The sequence below is a fragment of the Stigmatopora nigra genome, chromosome 20, assembly GCF_051989575.1.
Source record: "Stigmatopora nigra isolate UIUO_SnigA chromosome 20, RoL_Snig_1.1, whole genome shotgun sequence".
NCBI lineage: Eukaryota > Metazoa > Chordata > Actinopteri > Syngnathiformes > Syngnathidae > Stigmatopora > Stigmatopora nigra.
Genome location: NC_135527.1, coordinates 8,779,600 through 8,802,166, shown reverse-complemented (window position 1 = coordinate 8,802,166; position 22,567 = coordinate 8,779,600). Strand labels below are relative to the sequence as shown.

General features: G+C 41.1%; 1 long non-coding RNA gene across 1 annotated transcript in view; it reads left to right on the top strand.

The window, feature by feature from the left end:
- Window positions 1-20,631, top strand: part of LOC144213971 (uncharacterized) — a 58,420-nt gene extending 37,789 nt beyond the window's left edge. The window contains exon 4 of the long non-coding RNA XR_013330186.1: window positions 20,547-20,631. This is a non-coding gene — a long non-coding RNA (uncharacterized LOC144213971). The remainder of the gene's footprint in view (window positions 1-20,546) is intronic.
- Window positions 20,632-22,567: the final 1,936 nt, after the last annotated feature.

The following is a 22,567-nucleotide window of genomic DNA, read 5'->3' as shown; positions in this document are numbered from 1 at the left end:
TGTATGGGCGCAAATGTTTATCTCTGCCTCTGATTTTGAAATACTCAGCTTCACCTTGGCTCTCAAGTCCCACCCTAGATCTCCCCAACATGCCTACTGATTGTAGATTTTCGGAAATGGGTCTCAGGCTGGTCTTTTGGTCCCTGGTCTTTTGGTCTTTGGTCAAATGACATAGAGTTAACTGTTGAAACTTGCTCTCAAAATTATATCCATGAGAGAGAGTTTAATATCTAAGATACACAATTTAATATCTAAGAGAGAGAGAGAGAGTACTTCATATCTAAGTATTGTCTATTATATAAGTACTGTTTAATATGTAAGTAGTGTTTAATATGTAAGTAGTGTTTAATATGTAAGTAGTGTTTAATATGTAAGTACTGTTTAATATCCAAGAGAGTTTTATATGTAAATACTGTTTAATATGTAAGTACTGTTTAATATGTAAGTACTGTTTAACATCCAAGTACTGTTTAATATCCAAGTACTGTTTAATATGTAAGTACTGTTTAATATCTAAGTACTGTTTAATATCTAAGTACTGTTTAATATCTAAGTACTGTTTTATATCTAAGTACTGTTTAATATCTAAGTAGTGTTTAATATCCAAGTACATTTGACTGGCGGCCAAAAGACCGGCGACCAAACGTCCGGTCATGGACTTGGACAGGACAATACCGCTAGCACTAGCCCCTGGAACTTCTACTAGAACCGGTTCTGGTGTAATACGAGACAGCTTTAAAGCCGTCTTTCCCATTTTCTGTCCAAATCTTTTCAACATCAGGCCACAGATTCCCAAACAAATGGACGCGTCCTCCTAACTTGTTGGCCGTCATTGACTTCAAGTCCCTTTTAAACATCCGAGTCCCGATCCAGGTCCTTGAAGGTCAACCCGCAGTTAATTTTTTGGAGGCACTCTTGGCCGGTCCTCAACATTAGCCGTCAAATTCCCGCAAACAGCCATGGCTTTCATTATGAACAATTACGGCAGGCCTTTTCATTGCGCCGAATAAATACAAACAGAGCTTTTTTATTGAGAGAAATGTGATGGAGAGCAACATAAAAGCAAGGCCAACGCTGAGGTGGCAGACTGACTCAGCAGCGCTTCTAATTACTCTTCACCTGGGCCAAAGGCCTAATGGAAGACTTGGACGCCAGCCCGGACAAACAACGTCCCGCTTGGCATTGAAAGACAGCCAATCTCAGCCCGTTTAGACCGTAGAACCGCCATCGCCAAGTCCCCGACTCGGGGTACGAGCTCCGGGGCTTTCTTATCGGATAAAATCGAACACAGTCGGACTATACGCCAAGCCGAAACTGTTTAGAATTCCAGCGAGTACCCCGTGACAGATATCAAACAGAGTCAGCATTCCGCTCTTTCATTTAAAGCCCCTCCTATCGATTTGTCCCATTAAGTCTTGATTGAAATTACGGGAAAGACGGACGCTATAAAATAGCCGATAGCTCGGCGCCCATCCATTAAACTCGACTCCAGATTGCGTAGGGAAAATGGGGCCTGTGAGAGGACTGATAATTTTTAAGTCATCGTATTTTCTGCGAGGAAAAATGGGCTGCATTCATCTAGAATGTCCAACTGCATGATCATAATCAATAAAGGAATACCTTTTAAAATAGGATTAGTGAGAGAATTGGTAGAATTTAGAGAAACTGGATCCAAGATGGAGAAACTTGTGGGAAATCTGTGTTTTAGGACCATGTGTACTGTGGATTTACCGTATTTTCACCACTATAAGGCGCACCCTCAATGAATGACATTTTTTCCATATATAAGGCGCACTGGATTATAAGGCGCACTGTCTATTTTGGAGAAAATGTAAGACTTTTAAGTGCGCCTTATAGTGGTGAAAATACGGTAATTGCTATTGACTTCCAGGTATGAAGCACTCACTACTTTACAGTCAACTATAGAGCCAGCCATTGTTGATGTTTTGGATTTTTTTGTATGTGGGGGAGGAGCTATATGATGGAAAATGTTGTAAACTTAGATGGCTGATCTGTATATTTAACAGTATTGTTTTAGTTCAGGTTTTTGTCTTTTTTAGTATCCGACAGTGGTGGTATTTTGTTTTTGGTTTTCTGTTTTGGTCCATATATAAGGCGCACTGGATTATAAGGCGCACTGTCTATTTTGGAGACAATTTAAGACTTTTAAGTGCGCCTTATAGTCGTGAGAATACGGTACATGGTTTTTGTAGACGAAAGACGGGTTTAGCGGAATCCAGTAGACTCGGAAAGGATGCGATGTGTGGTCCAAATACGGCGGTTGCCAGATGGTGCTCACAAAACCGTAATGATCAGGTTTGAACTTTTCCTCCAACCGTCCCCGGGGCAAAAAAGACGTTGGCAAAAAGCGGCGTTTTGGGAGCTAACGTTTCCGATGGCAAATTGGCGATATGCTCACCCAGTGACGACAGATGTTGTCCTTATTTATTATCGGCTGCCATTTCACAGACCGCCGCCCTCAGCCAACTGGCTCCCGTGGCTTTTATGACGGGCTTTTTCTCCCAATTCCTTTTTTTGAGGTTAACTCAGAACCTTGGGCATGGTGCGGAATGAAATTATGACCCAAAAAATGGTTTAATTTGAAGAAATTGAATACAAAATAATACTTTTTTTGTGATTCAACCCAATTGGATTGCCCCTTGTACTGAGTAATAAGCAATATGCACTATAATTACAGATTTGGGTCAGCATTACACAGTGGGCTTTCTGTATTTTGCCCCGTAGGTAGTTAGTACTATACTTGACAAAATAAAGGAAAACATCAACGTAATCTTGAGCGCGCGGCAGGAATAAAAGAAAAAGTGCATTTGTAGCTCAAGGCACCACTCGCATTCCATTTTCCAATTATTATTAATGTGGGCTTTATGGTTAATCCGCGGCAAGGCGTCCTTTTATTTTCACTTTTTCTTGCCCCCTTTTCATTGGCTGGGTGGCCTTGAGCCAAATCAAGAGGTCAGGGTCTAGAAAAGTAGTCGTCCTGGGGTTATAATTAGTGCCGCGTGCTAAAGCTAGGCTACACGCCTAGCTACATTCATTGAGAGATATCTAAACGCCATTCCCAGTCACGACAGGGCCTAGAAATCATAAAAAAAAACATTTCAGTCCGTCTGTTTGGAAGGGAAGAGGGGTTGGGGGTGACGGAGCACACCCCTTGTGTTCCGTAATTCTTTTCCGCGGAGATTGCCGACTAATTCCACTCGAGGAAACAAGGGGGATTCTTTGGGAAGCAATTGGGAACGCAACCAAAGTCTCATTCAGCCAAGTTAATCCCCGTTAATGGCTTTGTTTAAATTCAATAAAACGGAGAATATGCACGGAGTGAATTATGAAAAACCATTAATGAATGCTCCGGCAAGTCATCATCTTGTGGATAAATATGCGCATGCATATTCATATCCACCCCCACCAACGTTATACGCCGTTCCGTTACCCGCCTTGCGAAGATTTTAGCTCACGGTTTAACAGAGAGCCATAAGTACCCATCAAAAGAGCCACATGTGGCTCCCAAAGACACTCTGGGTTAAATGAAACCATCAACTGTACTTTCTTTTGCCACAGGCTAGCCCAAAATTGCCAAAAAACTGACACAAAACTTGTAAATCTCCGAAGAAACTACCGTATTTTCACCACTATAAGGCGCACTTAAGTCTTAAATTTTCTCCGAACTAGACAGTGCGCCTTATAATCCAGTGCGCCTTATATATGGTAAAAAACAGAAAACGAAAAACCACCACTGTCGGATATTAAAAAAACACAAACGCCTGTACTGAAACAATACTGTTAAATATGCAGATCAGCCATCTTAGTTTACAACATCTTCCATCATATAGCTCCTCCCCCACTGCAAGATTTTATACAAAATATCCAAAATGGCTGGCTCTAGAGGTGACTGTGTAGTAGTCATTGCTTCATACCTGGAAGTCAATAGCAATTACCGTATTTTCACCACTATAAGGCGCACTTAAGTCTTAAATTTTCTCCAAAATAGACACTGCGCCTTATAATACACTGCGCCTTATAATACAGTGCGCCTTATAGTCATGAAAATACAGTAAATGGGAAAACAATAACTAGAACCACACTAACCTGAGCCCTGAGACAATCGAAATCCCTTCAGCTGTCCAAATGACCCATGAGCAAACAACACGGTGATTCCTGGATTCCAGAAAAGTTCCAAACTCCAGCAAAGGGGGCGCTTGATACAAATTTTTTCAAAGTCAGTTTGAATCCGTCATCATTCTGTCATGATTAAAAAAAAAATCCCCCATGACACCTCCGGGTTCACGAAGGGGAGTCCATCAACGCGTCGGACCGGACCGCAGGGGTCGACACGGCGGATCGATTCCGCCTTGCGTCGGTGACAGCCGCCTCATTTCTCGACGCCGAGTCCACGATGGATGCGGAGCTCTAATTAAGCCATCCATCAAAAACCAGGCGCAAAAAAAAATGGGCTTTTAAACCAAGAATTAGAAAAAACTAAAACTCATCTCCATATAATCTGCTTCCATCAAAAAGGTACTGCAGTACAGCTCAGCGGTACTACGACTATAAAGTGACATTTAATGGCCAAATTAAACTCTTTCAATATTTGCGGAGTGGGAAGAAGCTCCAATCTCAGCGGTTTGTCTTTTCCAGGAGATAAAAAAAAGATAGGTCCAAATGGCTATTTCAGGTTAAGCATCTTAGCCAAGGAACCTTTGGACATCAGAGGTGGCGCTAACGGGTCAGAAAACATGCGGTTTCAGACATATCAATATTTCAAAACGTATGCTTGCTAGGGGGAATGTGCGTGACTGGTTAGCATGCTACTTCCAGATGGGCTCAGGCATCCAAATCCTGATCAGACCGCGAGCTGAATGTTAGCCCCGGGCAATAAGTACTGATGTTTTTTTCCCATTCCCCTTTTTCAATGGCTACCATTATACAGACCTAGCTAAAACCACGGCTCGGGAGCCACATGTGGCTCTTTGGATGAGTGCATCTGGCTCTTATGAGCTAAAATATGGACATGCTAATGACAGAACTGAGATATTACATCTAGAAGTACTTTAATCTTCATTTTTTTTGTAGTAGACTCTTCTGGAATTCATCCTCTCATTGATTAGTAACAGCATAAGAATATTTAAGAGAAATAGGCAGTTTTTTCCACTTTAAGAGTAGTGAAATTACAAAAATTTAAGGGTAAGGCACTTGTTTACATGTATGTATTTTGACTTTTAAATTTGTAGTAAAATTCACAATATGCTCCGGTACCAGACCCGATTTATTGCAAAACTTGGCTTCTCTTATATCCTGAGAACACTACAGTAAAAAAACATGGACATCTGCTCTCTTTGGACACCCTTTTTGGCTAAAACTCACAGTCCGATATCTTTCTTGGTAGGTCAGACCAACCCCTATTCATATAAACATCGAATTTTACATATCCAGACTAACGTGTAGCGCAATATTCCACAAAAATGACACCGGCGGTACTCCGGTAACCTCTGCTCCGCCCTCTCCCTGACATTTGTCAGTCAGTGCCAGGTCAATATGGTGGCCCAGGGCTCCTGCCAATCGGCCATGTGCTTGTGAGACGAGAGCTGGCATGGTGGCGGGGCAAAAGTCATTTTCACCCTCTCTGCCGGCCAAGTGCAAGGGGAATTAATGAGACCTCTGCGACGCTTGATGAATAATGCCGCTTTCCCAACTGTAAAAGAGGTAGCCAACCTTTGAGTTGGGTCACAGGTGACTCTCCAGTTCGCCTCAAAGTGAAAGGTTGAGATAGAGAGGGTGGGAGAGGGAAGACGCCATTGCCAGCAACTGTGTTTGGCCAGACCGCAATCGGTCATCGGACTTTCGGGAAGCCCCGTGGGGTTGATTGACAGGTTTATGAGCGAGGGAGGGGTGTGACCAGACGTTTGGTTGTCGGTCTTTTGGTCGCTGGTCAAATGTACTTGGATATTAAACAGTACTTAGATGTTAAACAGCACTTAGATATTAATCAGTACTTAGATATTAAACAGAACTTAGATATTAAACAGTACTTGCATATTAAACAGTGCTTGCATATTAAACAGTGCTTGCATATTAAACAGTGCTTACATATTAAACAGTACTTACATATTAAAAAGTACTTGCATATTAAACAGTACTTGCATATTAAACAGTGCTTACATATTAAACAGTACTTAGATACTAAACAGTACTTAGATACGAAACAGTGCTTGCATATTAAACAGTGCTTGCATATTAAACAGTACTTAGATACTAAACAGGACTTAGATACTAAACAGTGCTTGCATATTAAACAGTGCTTGCATATTAAACAGTACTTGCATATTAAACAGTACTTGCATATTAAACAGTGCTTGCATATTAAACAGTACTTAGATATTAAACAGTGCTTGGATATTAAACAGTACTTAGATATTAAACAGTACTTAGATATTAAGCAGTACTAGTAGCAACTGCTGACAGTGATGTCAGTGTAGATATGGTATAACTAGAAGTAGCAGTTAATTTCAACTCAATTCCAACGAGAGTTCACACCGTCTCAGGTCCGGGAAAAGTTAAAGTACACGATATATTTTGAAAATAATAATCTGTCCGGGTGTGAGGCATTGATCGCGTGGGCGTGAGTGCAGCAGACATGTCAAATCTGGCCAGGGCGTCCAATGCCAGGCTACATTCGGCCATTCTTCTAAATAATACGAGGAGAACAGGATGCCAAAAAACATTTTGTTATGATTGAAGAATAGGACACGTGGCGGGAAAATCAATAACTTGCCCTGAAATACTGTGTACTGCTATTGATATTTCCCCCAAACCAATCCAGGCCCGGGATCAGCGGACTCCCTCAAGATTTTTGGTATTAGCCGGCCGGACCCTCTCGACTTGACTGGGGATTATTTCCATCCCCGAATCACAACAAAGTAAATGTTACCACTGGGAGAAATGTAATAGACGGGACTCAGCGGGATCGTCTGTTTGGGGTCACCAAAGGTCCGGTTTGGACGCGTCTGGCCAGATTTGACGGCGGCTAAGGGGCTCAGAGGGGATTGGACGGGAAACTCAAAGCTGGTCTCCCGCCGGGTTTTGCAGCTGGCGATTAGGGCTCTGGGGAGAGTGTCTTAATGGCGGATAGCTTTTTAGATGAATATCTTTGGAGGCTTAATGGCGCCAGAGGATGCGTGCGTGTAGTATTCCGTCCCTCTAAAGCCTTTTGTCCATCCGTCAAACCACATGTCAGTGTTCGTGTTTGGGGTCGGTTGACATCTATTGACCCTGTGGACTCCCTGAGTACGCCTCAGGTGCCGTGTGGCATTTTATTTCTACCCTTGCCGTCGGGTACCTGAAACAGACTCTGTATCATTGGTGCTCAGACGTTTGGTCGTTGGTCTTTTGGTCCCTGGTTTTTTTGGTGGCCGGTCAAATGTTGACAGAGTTTACTGTTGAAACCAGCTCTCAAAATTGTATTTATGAGAGAGAGTTTAATATCTAAGAGAGAGAGTTTAATATCTAAGAGAGAGAGTTTAATATCTAAGAGAGAGAGTTTAATATCTAAGAGAGAGAGTTTAATATCTAAGAGAGAGAGTTTAATATCCAAGTACTGTTTAATATACAAGTGCTGTTTAATATTTAAGTAGACAAATATAAGTACTGTTTAATATCTAAGTAGACAAATCTAAGTACTGTTTAATATCCAAGTAGACAAATCCAAGTACTGTTTAATATCCAAGCAGACAAATCCAAGTACTGTTGAAACCAGCTCTCAAAATTGTATTCATGAGAGTTTAATATCTAAGAGAAATACTTCAATATATTAGTACTGTTTAATATCGAAGAGAGAGACTATAATATATTAGTACTGTTTAATATCTAAGAGAGAAGGTTTAATATCAAAGTACTGTTTAATATCTAAGTACATTTGACCGGTGACCAAAAGACCCGCAACCAAACGTCCGGTCACGGTATCTTTTATTTTTTAGTGATGGCGTACTCTACTGTTGACGACTTGTACTTGGACAACAATACCTTTGCATAATTGGTCTCGGCGCCGTTCTAAATATACACAACGCAGCTGAACGGCGCTTTTCCGCAGGAGCGGCGAGACTTAATTAAACGTCTTACCCATAGCAAGGCGGGATGGTGCTGCCACTAAATCCGGGTTTAGGTAATGCGACACTTTATTGTGACATTCAGGGCCTTCCCTGGGGGTCTCTTACACTGAAATTCAATTGAAAGGCAAGGACTCACACACACACACAGTCGATTGGTCGTCCTTAACTCTTAACAATGCTATATTGTCCGTTCTTTTCTTCTCTTGTTGTGAATTTAAATGCGTTTATCGACAGTCCAATCCGTTTCAACCGGGAGGGCTTCTGAGCTTTTTTTTTTAATTAATTCAATGTAAAAAGCTAATTAATTTGAATTTTCTTAATAGCTTTTTTAGATTTTGGATTATCTAGATCAAGGGGTAGGGAACCTATGGCTTGGGGAGCCACATGTGGCTCTTTGGATGTGTGCATTTGGGTCTTTGCTAACCTGTGAGCTAAAATATGGAAATCCCTAGTGACAAAACTGAGATATTACATCTAGAAGTACTTTAATATTCATTTTTTTGCAGTAGACTCTTCTGGAATGCATTTTCTCATTGATTAGCAACAGTATAAGAATATTTAAAAGAAATATTCTTTTTTTCCACTTTAAGAGTAGCGAAATTACAAAAATTTAAGGATTAGGCACTGGTTTACATGTATTTATTTTAACTTTAAAGTTTATAGTATGACTCACAAGGAATAACATTGGAAAATATCAATTGTTTGTGACATCTTAACTTCCCCGACCCAGAATCAATTGAACATGAAATCTGAGCCCACAAAATCAACTTGTAGTAATAGTGGAAGCTCCGCCTACCCTTTTCCCTGGGTACATTGACTTATCTTTGTCTACTCGTGTAAAGTTATTCAAAGATTTGCAGGTCGTGCTCTGCCAGGCGTACATTTCAATCTTCATCTCATCACTTAGCTCCACTTTTAAATGGCGGCAAGTTAAATATACATTAACCTCTGCTCCGACTAGATCGAAGAGACGTAGAAAAGGCAGCTTGGCGGAGGAGACGCTAACATCTCTCTTGCCTGGAGACCATCATGAATTTGCCCGCCATTTGATCAAATACATTCGCTTCATCTCCATTTTTTTTTACGCCAGAGTCCACTACGGCGTCTGGGAGTCGAACCGAAGCCCTTTTGATCGCCAGGCGCAGTGTAATTGCCGTTTTTGTGACCCCAATTGACCGCAACCTCCACACATTTCCCATTTTCTACCTTATCGAAATGTTTTGCGTATTATTTATAGCGCAGAAATGGCGTCCTTTTATGTAAAGGAATTTAATTTCCATGCTGTTGAATGAATGTAGTTTTTCCCTCTTTGTTTATTTGCCAGAATTTAAGCTGGGCGAAATCCTCTATGCTCAATCCGCCAGCAAAAAACCCAACAAAAAAAAAACAAGGCAATAGAATACCTTATCGTATTTTTCCTTATCGGTAGCTTGTGAAAAGAAATGTGGCGTTCCTAACCGGCGAATAGGAATACTTTTCTGACAAAAGCCAGGAAATTTACGTCTTGGTAGAGGGATGAAGGGGGCGTGGTTATTGGGGAGGGTGCTTTAGCATGTAGCGTTAGCAATAGGAGTGTAATATTGGCAGTTTGGGTCACTCAAATTCAAAATTGTTATCATATATATAGGTACAATAACGAAATTGGTGGTAAGCGTTTCAAAGTGTGTATTCCCAGTATAAAGATATGTATTAATAGTAGTATAAAAGTATAAAAAGGTACATCCTGGCTAGGTGAATTCAAAAATATGTCACAGAATTGTAAAATATTGCACTGAATCTAAAGTATTGCACAGATTCTAAAGTATTGCACAGATTCTAAAGTATTGCACAGATTCTAAAGTATTGCACAGATTCTAAAGTATTGCACAGAATCTAAAGTATTGCAAAGAATCTAAAGTATTGCACAGAATCTACGGTATTGCACATAATCTACGGTATTGCACATAATCTACGGTATTGCACATAATCTAAAGTATTGCACTGACTCTAAAGTATTGCACAGAATCTAAAGTATTGCACAGAATCTAAAGTATTGCTCAGAATGTAAAGTATTGCACAGAATCGAAAGTATTGCACAGATTCTAAAGTATTGCGCCGAATCTAAAGTATTTCATTGAATCTTAAGTATTTCACCGAATCTAAAATATTGCAATGAATCTAAAGTATTGCACGGAATCTAAAGTATTGCACTGAATCTAAAGTATTGCACAGAATCTAAAGTATTGCACAGAATCAGCCAGGGTGAGCCACAAGATACGATACATATAAAAAAGTGCATCCGTTAACAGTACATATGAAACAAAAACAGAAAACAATGACTAAAGTATTAAAATACTCATCTCTCATCATTAAAGTCAAAAGTTTAGAGTAAAGTAAGTAAAGGAATGTATTAAGAAATATTAAAATATCATTTAAAAAACGATAAATTGGCTGTAAAAAACAAATAAAAGTGGACATAACTACTGCCACAATGACAGCGCCATCTTGGGGCATAAAATAAATAAATAAAAACTATTTGAACAACGTTGGCAGGCCAGATTAAAAAGCCTAGCGGCCTGTATTTAGCCCACAGACCATAGTTTTCCCATTTCTGTCCTAGAATGAATAAGCAAAGGGAAAAATACTGAAAATGAGGATTTATCTCTTCTCTCTTGCTTTTACACCGTGTCGTCACTTGGTTCTACCGCCGGGCCCAAGGTGAAACCCCGATAATTGGTCATATGGGATCGCGGTCCGCTTAGCGAACGGACCATCTGTGCGGCGGACATTTTGGGCCGTAAACCCCGACGTACTATTTTAACACCAGTTGTCAGACCGCTAATTACCCACCGATGGCTTCCATGACGTGACACTTGTATGATTCGCACTCGACTCTGAAAAATGATGTCCCACGTTTCCATTTAATGGACGGTAATTGTCTCTTGTTGCTGTCACGGCACCCCCCGTACTCCTTAAATATGTTTTGCGTTGAGTTATGGGGTTCACCGGGAAAGCATATGGATATTAAATGTAGTTTGTGTAAGTATGGAAAGCTTTTTTGGGGATTTGCCTTCTTAATCAATATTATTATTATCGTTGTCACATTTTGTTTTGGTCGTTAGACTTTGGGGAAAGGGGGGGGGGGGCTTTGCATGATTAAAAATAAAATATATGGCGCAGTGCAAGCTCGGCATCTGTCGTGTTTGGTGGCCAAGCGGCAGTTCTAGCGCCGTTTTTGTTACCGTGCTTCTACTATATCAAAGGGATTAGGACTGGGATATTTTTTTTCTTCTTCTAAATCTCTCTTTGTAAATTTCTGTCATGTCAACAATGATTTTAATACCCTGAAATTTGAGCTTGACAGTCTTCTTTCGTGCTCATGTTAGCAGATCGTTAGCAGGGACGACTCCTGTTTTGCTAAAGATTATCTAGGAAGATTATCTATGTGTTGATGCTAGCATCATTATTTCGGGACTGGATGTTTCGGTTGCCTGTCTTTTGGTCGCCGAAGAGAGAGTTTAATATATAGGAGAGAGAGTTTATATATAAGAGAGAAAGTTTTATATATATATATGAGAGAGAGAGAGTTTAATATATGAGAGAGACTTTGATATGTAACAGAGTTTGATATGTAACAAAGTTTGATATATAAGAGAGAGTTTAATGTATAAGAGAGTTTAATGTATAAGAGAGAGAGTTTAATATATAAGAGAGAGAGCTTAATATATGAGAGAGAGTTTAATATATAAGGGAGAGTTTAATATCCAAGTACTGCTGAAAACAGTAGATATTTAGATATTAAACTCTCATGAATATAATTTTGAGAGCTGGTTTAAACAGTACTTACATATTAAACAGTACTTGGATATTAAACACCACTTGGATATTAAACAGCACTTGGATATTAAACAGTACTTGGATATTAAACAGTACTTGGATATTAAACAGTACTTGGATATTAAACAGTAATTGGATATTAAACAGCACTTGGATATTAAACAGTAGTTAGATATTTAACCATACTTGGATATTAAACAGTACTTGGATATTAAACAGTACTTGGATATTAAACAGTAATTGGATATTAAACATTACTTACATAATAAACAGTACTTACATATTAAACAATACTTAGATATTAAACTCTCTCTTAGATATTAAACTCTCTCTTAGATATTAAACTCTCTCTCGTGAATATAATTTTGAGAGCTGGTTTCTCTGTCACCATTTGACCGGCGATCAAAAGACCGGTGACCAAACGTCCGAGCACCCAATAATTTCCTCTGGCAAATCTTGTCCGAGGGAACTGGAGACGGCCCGAAACAGGCGTTGTCACCAGCGGCGATTGAAAGATGTGCGTGAGACCCAAAAGGGGGTCATTTAACTTTCATTGGTGGGAAGAAGCACTTAGGAGTCGGAAATGTTCATCTGCGGATCCATTTCCACCTGGCCGCCGCCGCCGCCGTTTGTCATTTTGTCTTCTCCGACTCAAAAGCACAGGAACGCATACAAATGTCCCGGAAACCAAGTACTTCCATCTTCTAGTCATCGCGAATGACTGGCAGTGAAAAAAACATTGGTTACAGTTTAAATAAATGAATTTTAACAGTACTCAATGGGTTAAGAATAATACAAAGATTTCACATTTATGTTTCTGTTAGGATCGCCATTTTGAGTAGAATAAATATGACCTCACTTTTTAGACAAGTCGCTGTTCGAAGGACCAAAAAAATGGAAAACCTGGACATTTATTCCGTCCTTCCATCCTGATGTCAATACACTCAAAGTAATCCTAACAATTTCAATGCCATTTCTAAAGAAAAACTCAGTATTTTTGAATGCACTTGAGTAATAACCTAATAACCGTACTACTCCTCCTCAAAATACTCAAAACATGAATATTTTCCAAAAATCTATCTCCTTTTCTGAATCAAACCCACACAAACTCGCCTATTCTTAAACCTTCATTCACATTTACCTTTCCTCATCTTCATCATTGCACTTGACCTCAACTAGAGTATAATTATTGGATGTAAACTCACCCGTATTCACGTCAAAACAGTCGAGTTTTTAAAGCAACTCCACTTGCCGCATAACATAAGCGCCAGCCTATCCTCAAGGGCATGAACAATGGCGGTGACAAGCGGAGTTAGTAGCGCTTCTCTGCTACTAATTTGGCAGCCGAGGCAGAGGGGGCCGACCTACGTCTCGTCCGGGGCCGTTGCTCGGGGCCCCCTCGGCGAAGCCAAAGCGCTGAGGCAGCAGTAAAGTCCGGCCGGCGTACGTTATACACAAAATATATACGTTGTTAAGACAAAGACATGTCTATACGTCAAGGGGACGTCGCCCTCTGCTGCCAGCTTCCACGTTTTCTTCTAAATAAGGTTTTCGCTTGTATTTTTTTACCCAAGCATCTGCCGTCTCTCCTTGTTCACGTTTATGCCGCACGCCCTTCAATGACAAGGGTGTCCCAAGGCTCCAGATGGACCCCCCCTCCCCCCGTCCGCCGCCACTGCCAACAAATCGTAGAGATTTGATCTTGTCAGAAAAATAAAGAAGTGCTTCTTAGTGTCCTCCTCCCACAGGACGACTCAAGCCATTCCGAACCTTGAAGACTTCCCTTGCCCTCATTCCATATGCTCGCCATTATTTTTGCATTTTATATTCATGTTGTAACAGCAGGGGTAGGGAACTTATGGCTCGGGAGTTACATGTGGTTCTTTTGATGGGTGCTTATGGCTCTACGTTAAACTTTGAGCCTATCTGGACACTAGTTGCTTTAATATTCCAGTTTTTAATGAAACTGCATGCATTCCGTTGATTAGCATCAGGGTAACAATTTTGTCAACATAATTCTGAGACTTTTTCTACTTTAAAGGCAGTAAAATGACTAAAAATGGATGCGTTTACATGTATTTGTACTTGGATATTACTCTCTATCTTCACTTGTAAGGAGAACGTACCATTGAGGCTAAGTCCCAAGTCCGTTCTGCTCTTATACGCCATTTTTTTGTTGTTTACTAAAGTCAAGAACCAATAGATACTATAGAATTCTAAAGGGGAGGGTTGAAAACACAATTGAGATGTCAAGAGTCAAAACATGATGGTCTAGAAGTCTTGTGGTGGACTCGGGTGTAGTTCTCAGGTCTGGATACTCTTTGTTTACACTCCCAGGAGTAAAGTTTATTAGGAAAAGCAAAATTTTAATCGTCTAGTTCGTTCTAGTTCATCTTTATTTATTCTAACTAAGATTATCCAGAAGGGAAACGCACTTTCTCCATCGCAAGCGTACATATTATAATACTACCAATTGAAATCCTGACAACCCGACTCGTGTTAAGCGCCATTAACTTAACGTACATGATCTTAGCTCACTAATAGCCCTCTAAGTTGGACACCTCCGTCTTCCAAGAAGAATCCCCGGATCGTTCTTTACCGACGAGTGCAAACGGGGCAGCCATACACGTGCACAGCTTGCCGGAACATTTGGAACTAGCGTGGCATCATTAGCTCGCAGAAAGGCTATAGGCCGCAAAGCCCAGGAGGTTCATTATCCAGACATTGCTTTCAGTGTGAACTGGAGAGGAAAGTTAGCGGGGTGATGACTCAGATTCCCCTATCTTTGGCTCCGAAGGGCTTTTTTCGCCAAAACGGGGCCGGGAATTTGAAAGACGCCATGACACGCCACTTTAACTGTCACACACGCTTTGACCGGACTATTTTCCAGACTAGTTTGCGGTCATATAAGTATAAAATACTAGCATTTGGGTAGTGGACATCAACGAATCTTATAGAAAAGACTTATAGCTGATATGTAAGCCTATTTTGTAGCCTTCGGCCATGAGAAAATTGGCCTTGAAAGCAGTAACAAAAACAAAATAATCAAACTAAATAAATCTATGTTGATTAATGAATATTATATGAATAGCCTGTACCCGAATATAAGCTATCTTTTGTCCACGGCAAGGGTAAAAACCATCAAAGAATAGAGTAATGCTATATGCGCGTGGACGGTTGAAAAAACTTGGAAATACTACAAAAATAATGTCAAAATCTGAGGTTAGTTCTGATTAAAATGTGCGGCGCTCCCAGCGGGCTGTTCCGCAATTATTTTCAGGAATAAGCCATAAAGCGGGTAAAATGAAATATAGCCTAATGAAGAACGCCGCCGACAACAGGGGACACGGCGGACGAGAGACCATTTGTCTTCGGCAATTGCGCGATTCATCAAAAAGGCACATTTTGAAATTTTCTCTTGAGAAATCATTTCTTAAATAACTGATAATCTGGAGCCGAGGACGTCCACGTTGATTAGTTCAACAATGCGGAAAAAGTGCGCCGACGTCTCTCTCTAACTTTGACAAGTTTTGCCTAAGGGAGTCCTCACTTCACCCCAATCGGCGATAGGCAATCTCCTCCAAATTATGCCGTGAATATCATTTTTTTCCCCGTTTTTCTCAGGGCCAGATGCCCCTACCTGGCAGGTGTTCCGCATCTGCCCGTAACCGCTACATTCGGAGATTAACTAAGACCTCCGAGGATAATTAACCATGCAAAAAACCCACCTTGACTCCTGGTCCACCTGCCTAAAAAGGGCTGATAAATAAATTGGATTGTATTGGATAACTTTATTCGACCTGGAGGTTGTTGCTAGGCAGGATTCTGTAAGTGTCTGCACCCCGTCTGCATCGTAAAATTCATGAATGGTTCACTTTTAGTGTTTTTTTTTTTAGGAATTTGGAATTTGGAATCTTAATAAATCACGAAAGTACAAAAATATATTTTTAGTTTTGCAGATTTGTAATAAAATAGTTACAAAAATATTTGTCTATGTAATTCTATGCGATTTTCCCATTAAAATAAAACCATACGATGAAAATAGTCACAAAAATAGAATAAAAAAAACCTGATGCATTATTTTTACTATGTTTTTGTTACCACAGTAGCAAGAGGCTGAGAATACAGACACAGAAAAAGACATTTTAGACATAATTAGATAGTTAATAAGTAAGTTAAGTGTTTTAAATTGAGTAAAAATGGTTGACTTGATTTAGATTCTAATAGCTATTGACCAGGGCTTCCATTTAGTTTTGGGATTAGGTGTATTTACCCACAATGCTCCTTGATTTTGGCAGTTTTGGACAGTAGTAACGCAGTGGTGGCATCTCTCTCACGGCGACGGTTGCTAAGCTACTGAAGAGGTTTTCTTGGTTTTATTTCCTCTGACACTCCACCACAAGCTCTTGCCAGCATTTTTTCGATTGTCATACCGGATTAAACCTGTTTTTTGTTAATTCAATGACAAGAATACAGCCAATGGGTTTAATAAGCTCGGGGAAAAAAGTATTGTTGTCTTCAGAAACTAGTTTAATTCCTTCTGTGGTTAAAAGTAACACTTAGCCTGACGTAGAGTTTAGCGGAATGATTTATGTATTGTCGGATTGCCGCGTAGGCGATTGGACGCGGGCGGGTACTACATCATCCCTACGGAGAAATGTGAACGCCGTGTCATGATGGGGATTATTTCCAAAGATTTCTCCATTTGGCGGACAATTGTGGAGGTTGCCGTCTTAGGTTGACGTAATAGGATCGCCTTAGCCGTATTAGCTGTCACTTTAGTTTACCTGTGCCGCCATTTATGGACATATTAGGGTGGAGACAAGGTTTTTTTCCCTTTAAAACAGAAGGTCGAGAGATCGATTGTTGTAAAGTGAGTGTCCACCTGTGATAAAGTGTCCTTGAGGGTCTCTAGGGGGGGCTTAGATGACTCCCTTGTTAGCATCGGTGGGTTCTTTAGACGTTCCTATGTGAAAATAGATAAAGAACCAATCAGAATTGACTGTGTTTGTTGTACCCCTGAATTTACGGGGTAGTTGTATTTCGCCTTTAAAAGATGGCTGAAATAATCAGACAGGTCCTTTGTTGTATGTTCTAGCCAACTTAGTGGAGTGTCTGACTAGCCCGCTTTTATTCTATACACAGGTCTATGACCATTACGTAATCGCTGCGTATTTCGCGCGTACCCATTACGTCATAGCTGCGTGTTTCGTGCATGCTTCGCGCGTCCACTCTGCGTACTTCGTGCACGCTTCGCGCGTCATAGCGGCGTGAGTCCCTTTTCCCCTTAACACCTGCACTCATTTATAACATCACTTACTTCACCCTGTCACATGTTTACTTGAATTTACTGTTAAAAAATGGGTTTAGGTTAAATAGATGTGTTCCTTTCCCGGATTGGACCTCAACTGGTGAGAAAATTGTCTAATAGCAACTAGTTACGGGATAATAAGTCACACAGAATGCGTTACCCGAGGCTTCCCGCAGAAAGACCGGCCTAATATGCTTTTTGGGAATGACCTATTAATATGTTACGGATCATTTGATTCGCCTGGAATCTGTCCCCTCCCCTTTTGCAGCTCCTCGGAGACAAAAGAAGTCTTGCGGGCATCCAAATGGCGAAACATCAGACCGTGTAGAATGTCTGGGGAGCCTTATAACGGCGTCTGTCTGTAGGGTATTCAGGCTCAGATACCGGAGGGTCTTTAAAGTGTCTTTTCTCGGCGTTCCCGTGGCCCCGAACGCTAAAGAAGCGGTATTATCGTAGCTCAAGAGGCTCGGCCACATGATTCAGTGGGTCGTTGTAAGGGGAGAGAGGTGCTCAGGCGCCGGAACAAACTGTCGCTAGAGAAAATTGGGTGTAGAGACGGTGTACGTGTTGGGGTAAGGGGAATGGGAACAGATTAGCGGCTAAAAATCATGGCGTGTCGCTAAGGCTGGCATTTGCCGGAGGTATCGCTTCCCTGACCTTTTCCCCGAGTGTTTATTTATTTATTTTTAGATTGTTTTAGTTTTAATTAGGACTTTCCAAGAAGGGAAAGCTAGATTTACAGTCGGTTCCCGGAGAAAATAAGTACTGTGTGGGACGTTTACGGCCAATCTTGTTGTGATATTGGTCTCAAATTGCTTTTGAGGTTGTCAGGAAAACGGGGATTGGAGAACTCAAGGGAGGATGAGGAGATTATCTGCAGATGGGAGGGGCTAGAATTTGCATTTGGTGATTTGCATATGGGTAAATATCATGTTATGAAAAGAGAATTTAGGCTAGGGATTCTGTTTTAAATTGCATTTGCAATTCGTGGGAATAAACAAGACCACAAAGGGACGTTTACAGGGGGAATTGCGGTATTTGCCTGCTAGCTAGCTAGCGAATGCTATTTGCTATGCTAAAAGGGCCACGTTTTCGTCGCCTGCGTCTGTTAGCGCCGCTCAATTATTTACAAACTTGGCATCTTTTAGAAACGGCGCCCCCATTCTCTCCACGTCCTTATTTACTTGCCGCAATCAAGGAAAATGTGTGCCACTCGTGCTAATTAAAACCACGGGACGCAAGAGACTCGGGTATTTTCCCTAGGGTTAAAAAAAAAACGCATTTACAACCTGAAGTTGCCCCAAGAAAACCGGAAAACTGTGCTTAAATTCCCAATACGCAAGTAGGAAGTTGACGAATAACAGGTCACGGAAATCTGTACCTATACAAGAGAAGGGGGCGTGTTTTCTACGCTCCATTTCCCGCACTTTTCCCAGCTCATCTGTCGCCGATATGTAGCACTTAAGATTCGCCGAGGGTAGGTTGTCTCCGGGTGAAATTCACCCGCACTTAAAGGCTTTTTCCCGAGAGCGACGAATGTGAAACGATTGGCCCGGAAATCTTTGACATTTCATCACTTCTGAGCAAAGAATCCAGCTCCGATTGGGCTCCGATTGGTCTCCGATTGGGCTCCGATCTGTTTTTCCCCGGAATCTTACCTGCGTTAGGAATTGAACACCGCCATGGCAAATTGTTACGTTTTAAGCATCATCTGCATAAACAGGCAACCTCGCTCAGGGCGCCGCGTGCCAATTTAAAGGGGGTGCCGTGTAACGTGTACTTTATTTTGCTTGTATACAAATAGTGTCCCGCCGAGTACCAAATGAAACAACAAAGTCAATCTTTTGATCTGCCTATTTATTAATGGGAGTCTGAGCCGCCCTGAATTTCATTATATTGTGATGCCAAATTGATTCATTTGCATAATGACGGCGCTCATTTGCATAATAACCACCCCACTCTTATGTATACAGTACACTGTTTATATATGTACTACTGTATAAGCTCCATGGGGGCCTTTTTGGCTAAATTGAAGCTGTGTTTACATTGAGTTTTTTTAATGAAGTCATCGGTGTCCAATGGTAGGCCCTGGGACAAGATTGAGCCCGATGCATGTTTGATTTTCGTCTCACCAGGCTTCCTTTTCCTCTTGTAACCGTCTGTGTGTACTTGGTAATCAGATTGGTGTGTATTTAAACCCGTGTGTTTGATAGTCATGGTCCGGTTTGATTTATGCAGTTATTTATTGCTAAGTTCTTGCCATTATTGTTATACCCATGCTATGTCTTATTATTACTTCCCTACTTTTGGGTCCAACTATTGTTGGATTTTCGTCTCACCAGGCTTCCTTTTCCTCTTGTAACCGGGTGTGTGTACTTGGTAATCAGATTGGTGTGTATTTAAACCCGTGTGTTTGATAGTCATGGTCCGGTTTGATTTATGCAGTTATTTATTGCTAATTCCTTGCTATTATTGTCATATCCATACTATGTTTTATTATTACTTCCCTACTTTTGGGTCCAACTATGAAGCCACGCCTATGTAACTCATAATGGGCGGAGTTACCATTATTAGTTTCCCACTTTTGCCAATTTTAAGAACCAAAACTTCCATTAGTACAAAAAAAATGACCGCTAAGACCTGGCAAAGTAACTCGCGCTCACATCCCCAAACCAACGCCACGTGGGAATCGAGTCCAGCTGCGTATCCGCCGCCAGACTCGGGCGCAGGTGAAAAGCCCGTACTCGTTTGGCACGGCAAAAAACGTACCCATCCGTAGCTAATGGCATCGTAGCACGCTAGAGAGCGCTGATGGCGTTCCCGTCCTCCCATTTCCGCGCCAGTCGCCACTCTAACCCAATGACCCATCTCCTGACCAAAATGGTGGGCGGGAGACCCGTCCACTACTCATCAAAGTTCCCCGCCGGCGCCGTATTGTTGCTTTTGTCGGCGAATATTCCCCGATGGTGCGCCCTTCGGCAACCCGTTGCGTCATTGGCTGCCAAAAACTGCCGGTTGATATGAAGCGTGTACATGCTAATGAGGTGTTAAATATTTAACAAGTCTCTCTAATCAGCTCGCCTGGAAAATCACAGAAAATAAACAATGGATAGATAGCGTATTATAGCAGGCGTATGATCAGAAAACACCCCAAAAAATGACGTTTTCAAGACAGTACACCAATATTAGAGCGGTTTTCCATAGGTTGTAGTCGAGTCAGTGCAATAGATCCAGCGCCCTGCCGCAAGCTTTTGGCCAGACTTCTAATTAAAAGACGCATTGATCTCTCTTCCCAGTTTCCCGTTTACCCGCTGGATGTATTTATCACCCACAATTCCACTGGGGTGCCATTATTCACCGGCTAAAGAGGAAAGACAACTCCCGGTCCACGTGGAGCCAAAGGAGGACAAAAAATGTCCATTTTTGGCGCAACCCTACATCAGTAAATGGATGCATAGGCCATTAGAGGTAATGTATCTCATGAAAAAAAAAACACTTAGCGCTAGCGTCTTTAGATGATTTATAGGCGGCTTGGATGCGTTTTGTTGAAATACAGCACTCAGAAAAGAAAAATGTTTTAAACTATGATCTCTAAATGGTTTTTGCGTGTAATATTTACTGTCTTAATGGCAATTTCTGTTAAGGTATATCGCATTTTTATACATCTTTACGTCATTATACTTCATTTTTATCTATTCTTTCGTTAGCTTAGCATTATTCACTTCTTGTTGGGGTACCAGGTGGTTGTAGTTCTTTTGGAAATGATAAAAATGAACAAAATAGTGCCAAAAAATACGAAAATTGACTAAAAATACCCTAGAAATTCTAAGTATTGAAGTCCTTGCCTGCTATTGTCAACAATGGACTTCTAATTCGTGGAAACTGAATAATCTGTGACCCGTTTCGGCCAATGAACGTCTGAGTGGGTTAAACGAGGGTGTCAAGGCGTTAAGTCTAGCACCATTGGCTTTTTGCGCACATCAGCGCCCAATCAACGTCTCTGGAGACATCTCAGTGAGGACACTGATGTGGAATATTCATGCCACTGAACAGGGGGTGCTAGAAAAAACCTTTTAAAAAATATTCCGCCAAGCTACAATACGAATATTCTAAAGTCTTTGAGTTAGCACTCTCAATGGCGTCAAAAAAAAACTAAGTTGTCTTCAGATGTATAGTTTTTTTCTTCATTTTCCCAGCCCGCCCACGGCTGCGTTCGCAGATGAACCATGTAGCTAACAGGCTAACGTGTCATCTCAAGGCAGCTGTTCCGAACTCAGTTTTTCTAAAAAAGCCACGTTGGAAACGGCTGACATTTTCACAGAATGATACGGAAATAAAGACTTTGACGCACTTTGCTCTGCCAATAGAAAGACGGTGACATTTGAAAAGACTAATGTTTGTCTAATATTTTATTTTTAGGGATTCTGAGCAAGTTTTAAACCCGTAGGATGATTTTAGTCTGAAGGAAATACGCCAGTTGACAATTTAAATTCAGCTTGAGTGTGTTTTTTATTCAATACCCCCGAAAATCCTTAACCCCGCCCCCTTGGCGGCGCTCCATTAGCTTAGTCGAATCAGCTCTCACTTTAGTGCTCCTTACAGACAAATGTGGACGCCACTTCCTCGCCATCATGTACTTGATCAGCTATGCAGCTTATTTTTGACTCGCCTGGTAGCATTTTTTAGGGCTGGTCGAAAACAGGAATAAACCCCACCCCCTACACACAGCTGATCAGACAAATCGGGATCTGTTAGCATGCGCGGCGTGGCTATCGTGTCATAAATTAGCGTGGTGCAGCAGGCTATCGGTATATTACATTGGGTGTCATAAAATCCAAATAAAATGCAAAGACTCGATTGGTCGCAGATTTTTGGACGTTTTTGACAAATATGCGCTGATATGGTAGCCACGCTAACGCGGGTTGGCTAATTTTACTCATGCTAATGTTGTAACTAATGTCCTGTTCATTTCTGACTGTAGTTTCTGGGAGGATAACAGTGTTGGGCTACCTGTTTTGGGGGATTTTTTGGCATATTTATGACTTGATATGACCTTTATATAGAAAATAAAAATGGTGGACAAACCGGTGAGGAATATAGTCGGTTAGCTTTACTCATTTTGCATGATTTTCAGTTTTTGGGTGTCAATATTCAGTCAAAAAAACTTTATATTAACGTATTTTCTCGCATATAAGCTGTATTCGTGACAAAAAATGGCGTTTTTGCGGATCCAGATCTTCAAAATGGAATTAGCGCCCAACAACTAGTTGCGGTAGATTATATTACAGTACAGGACACCCAATGAAATGAGATTTAC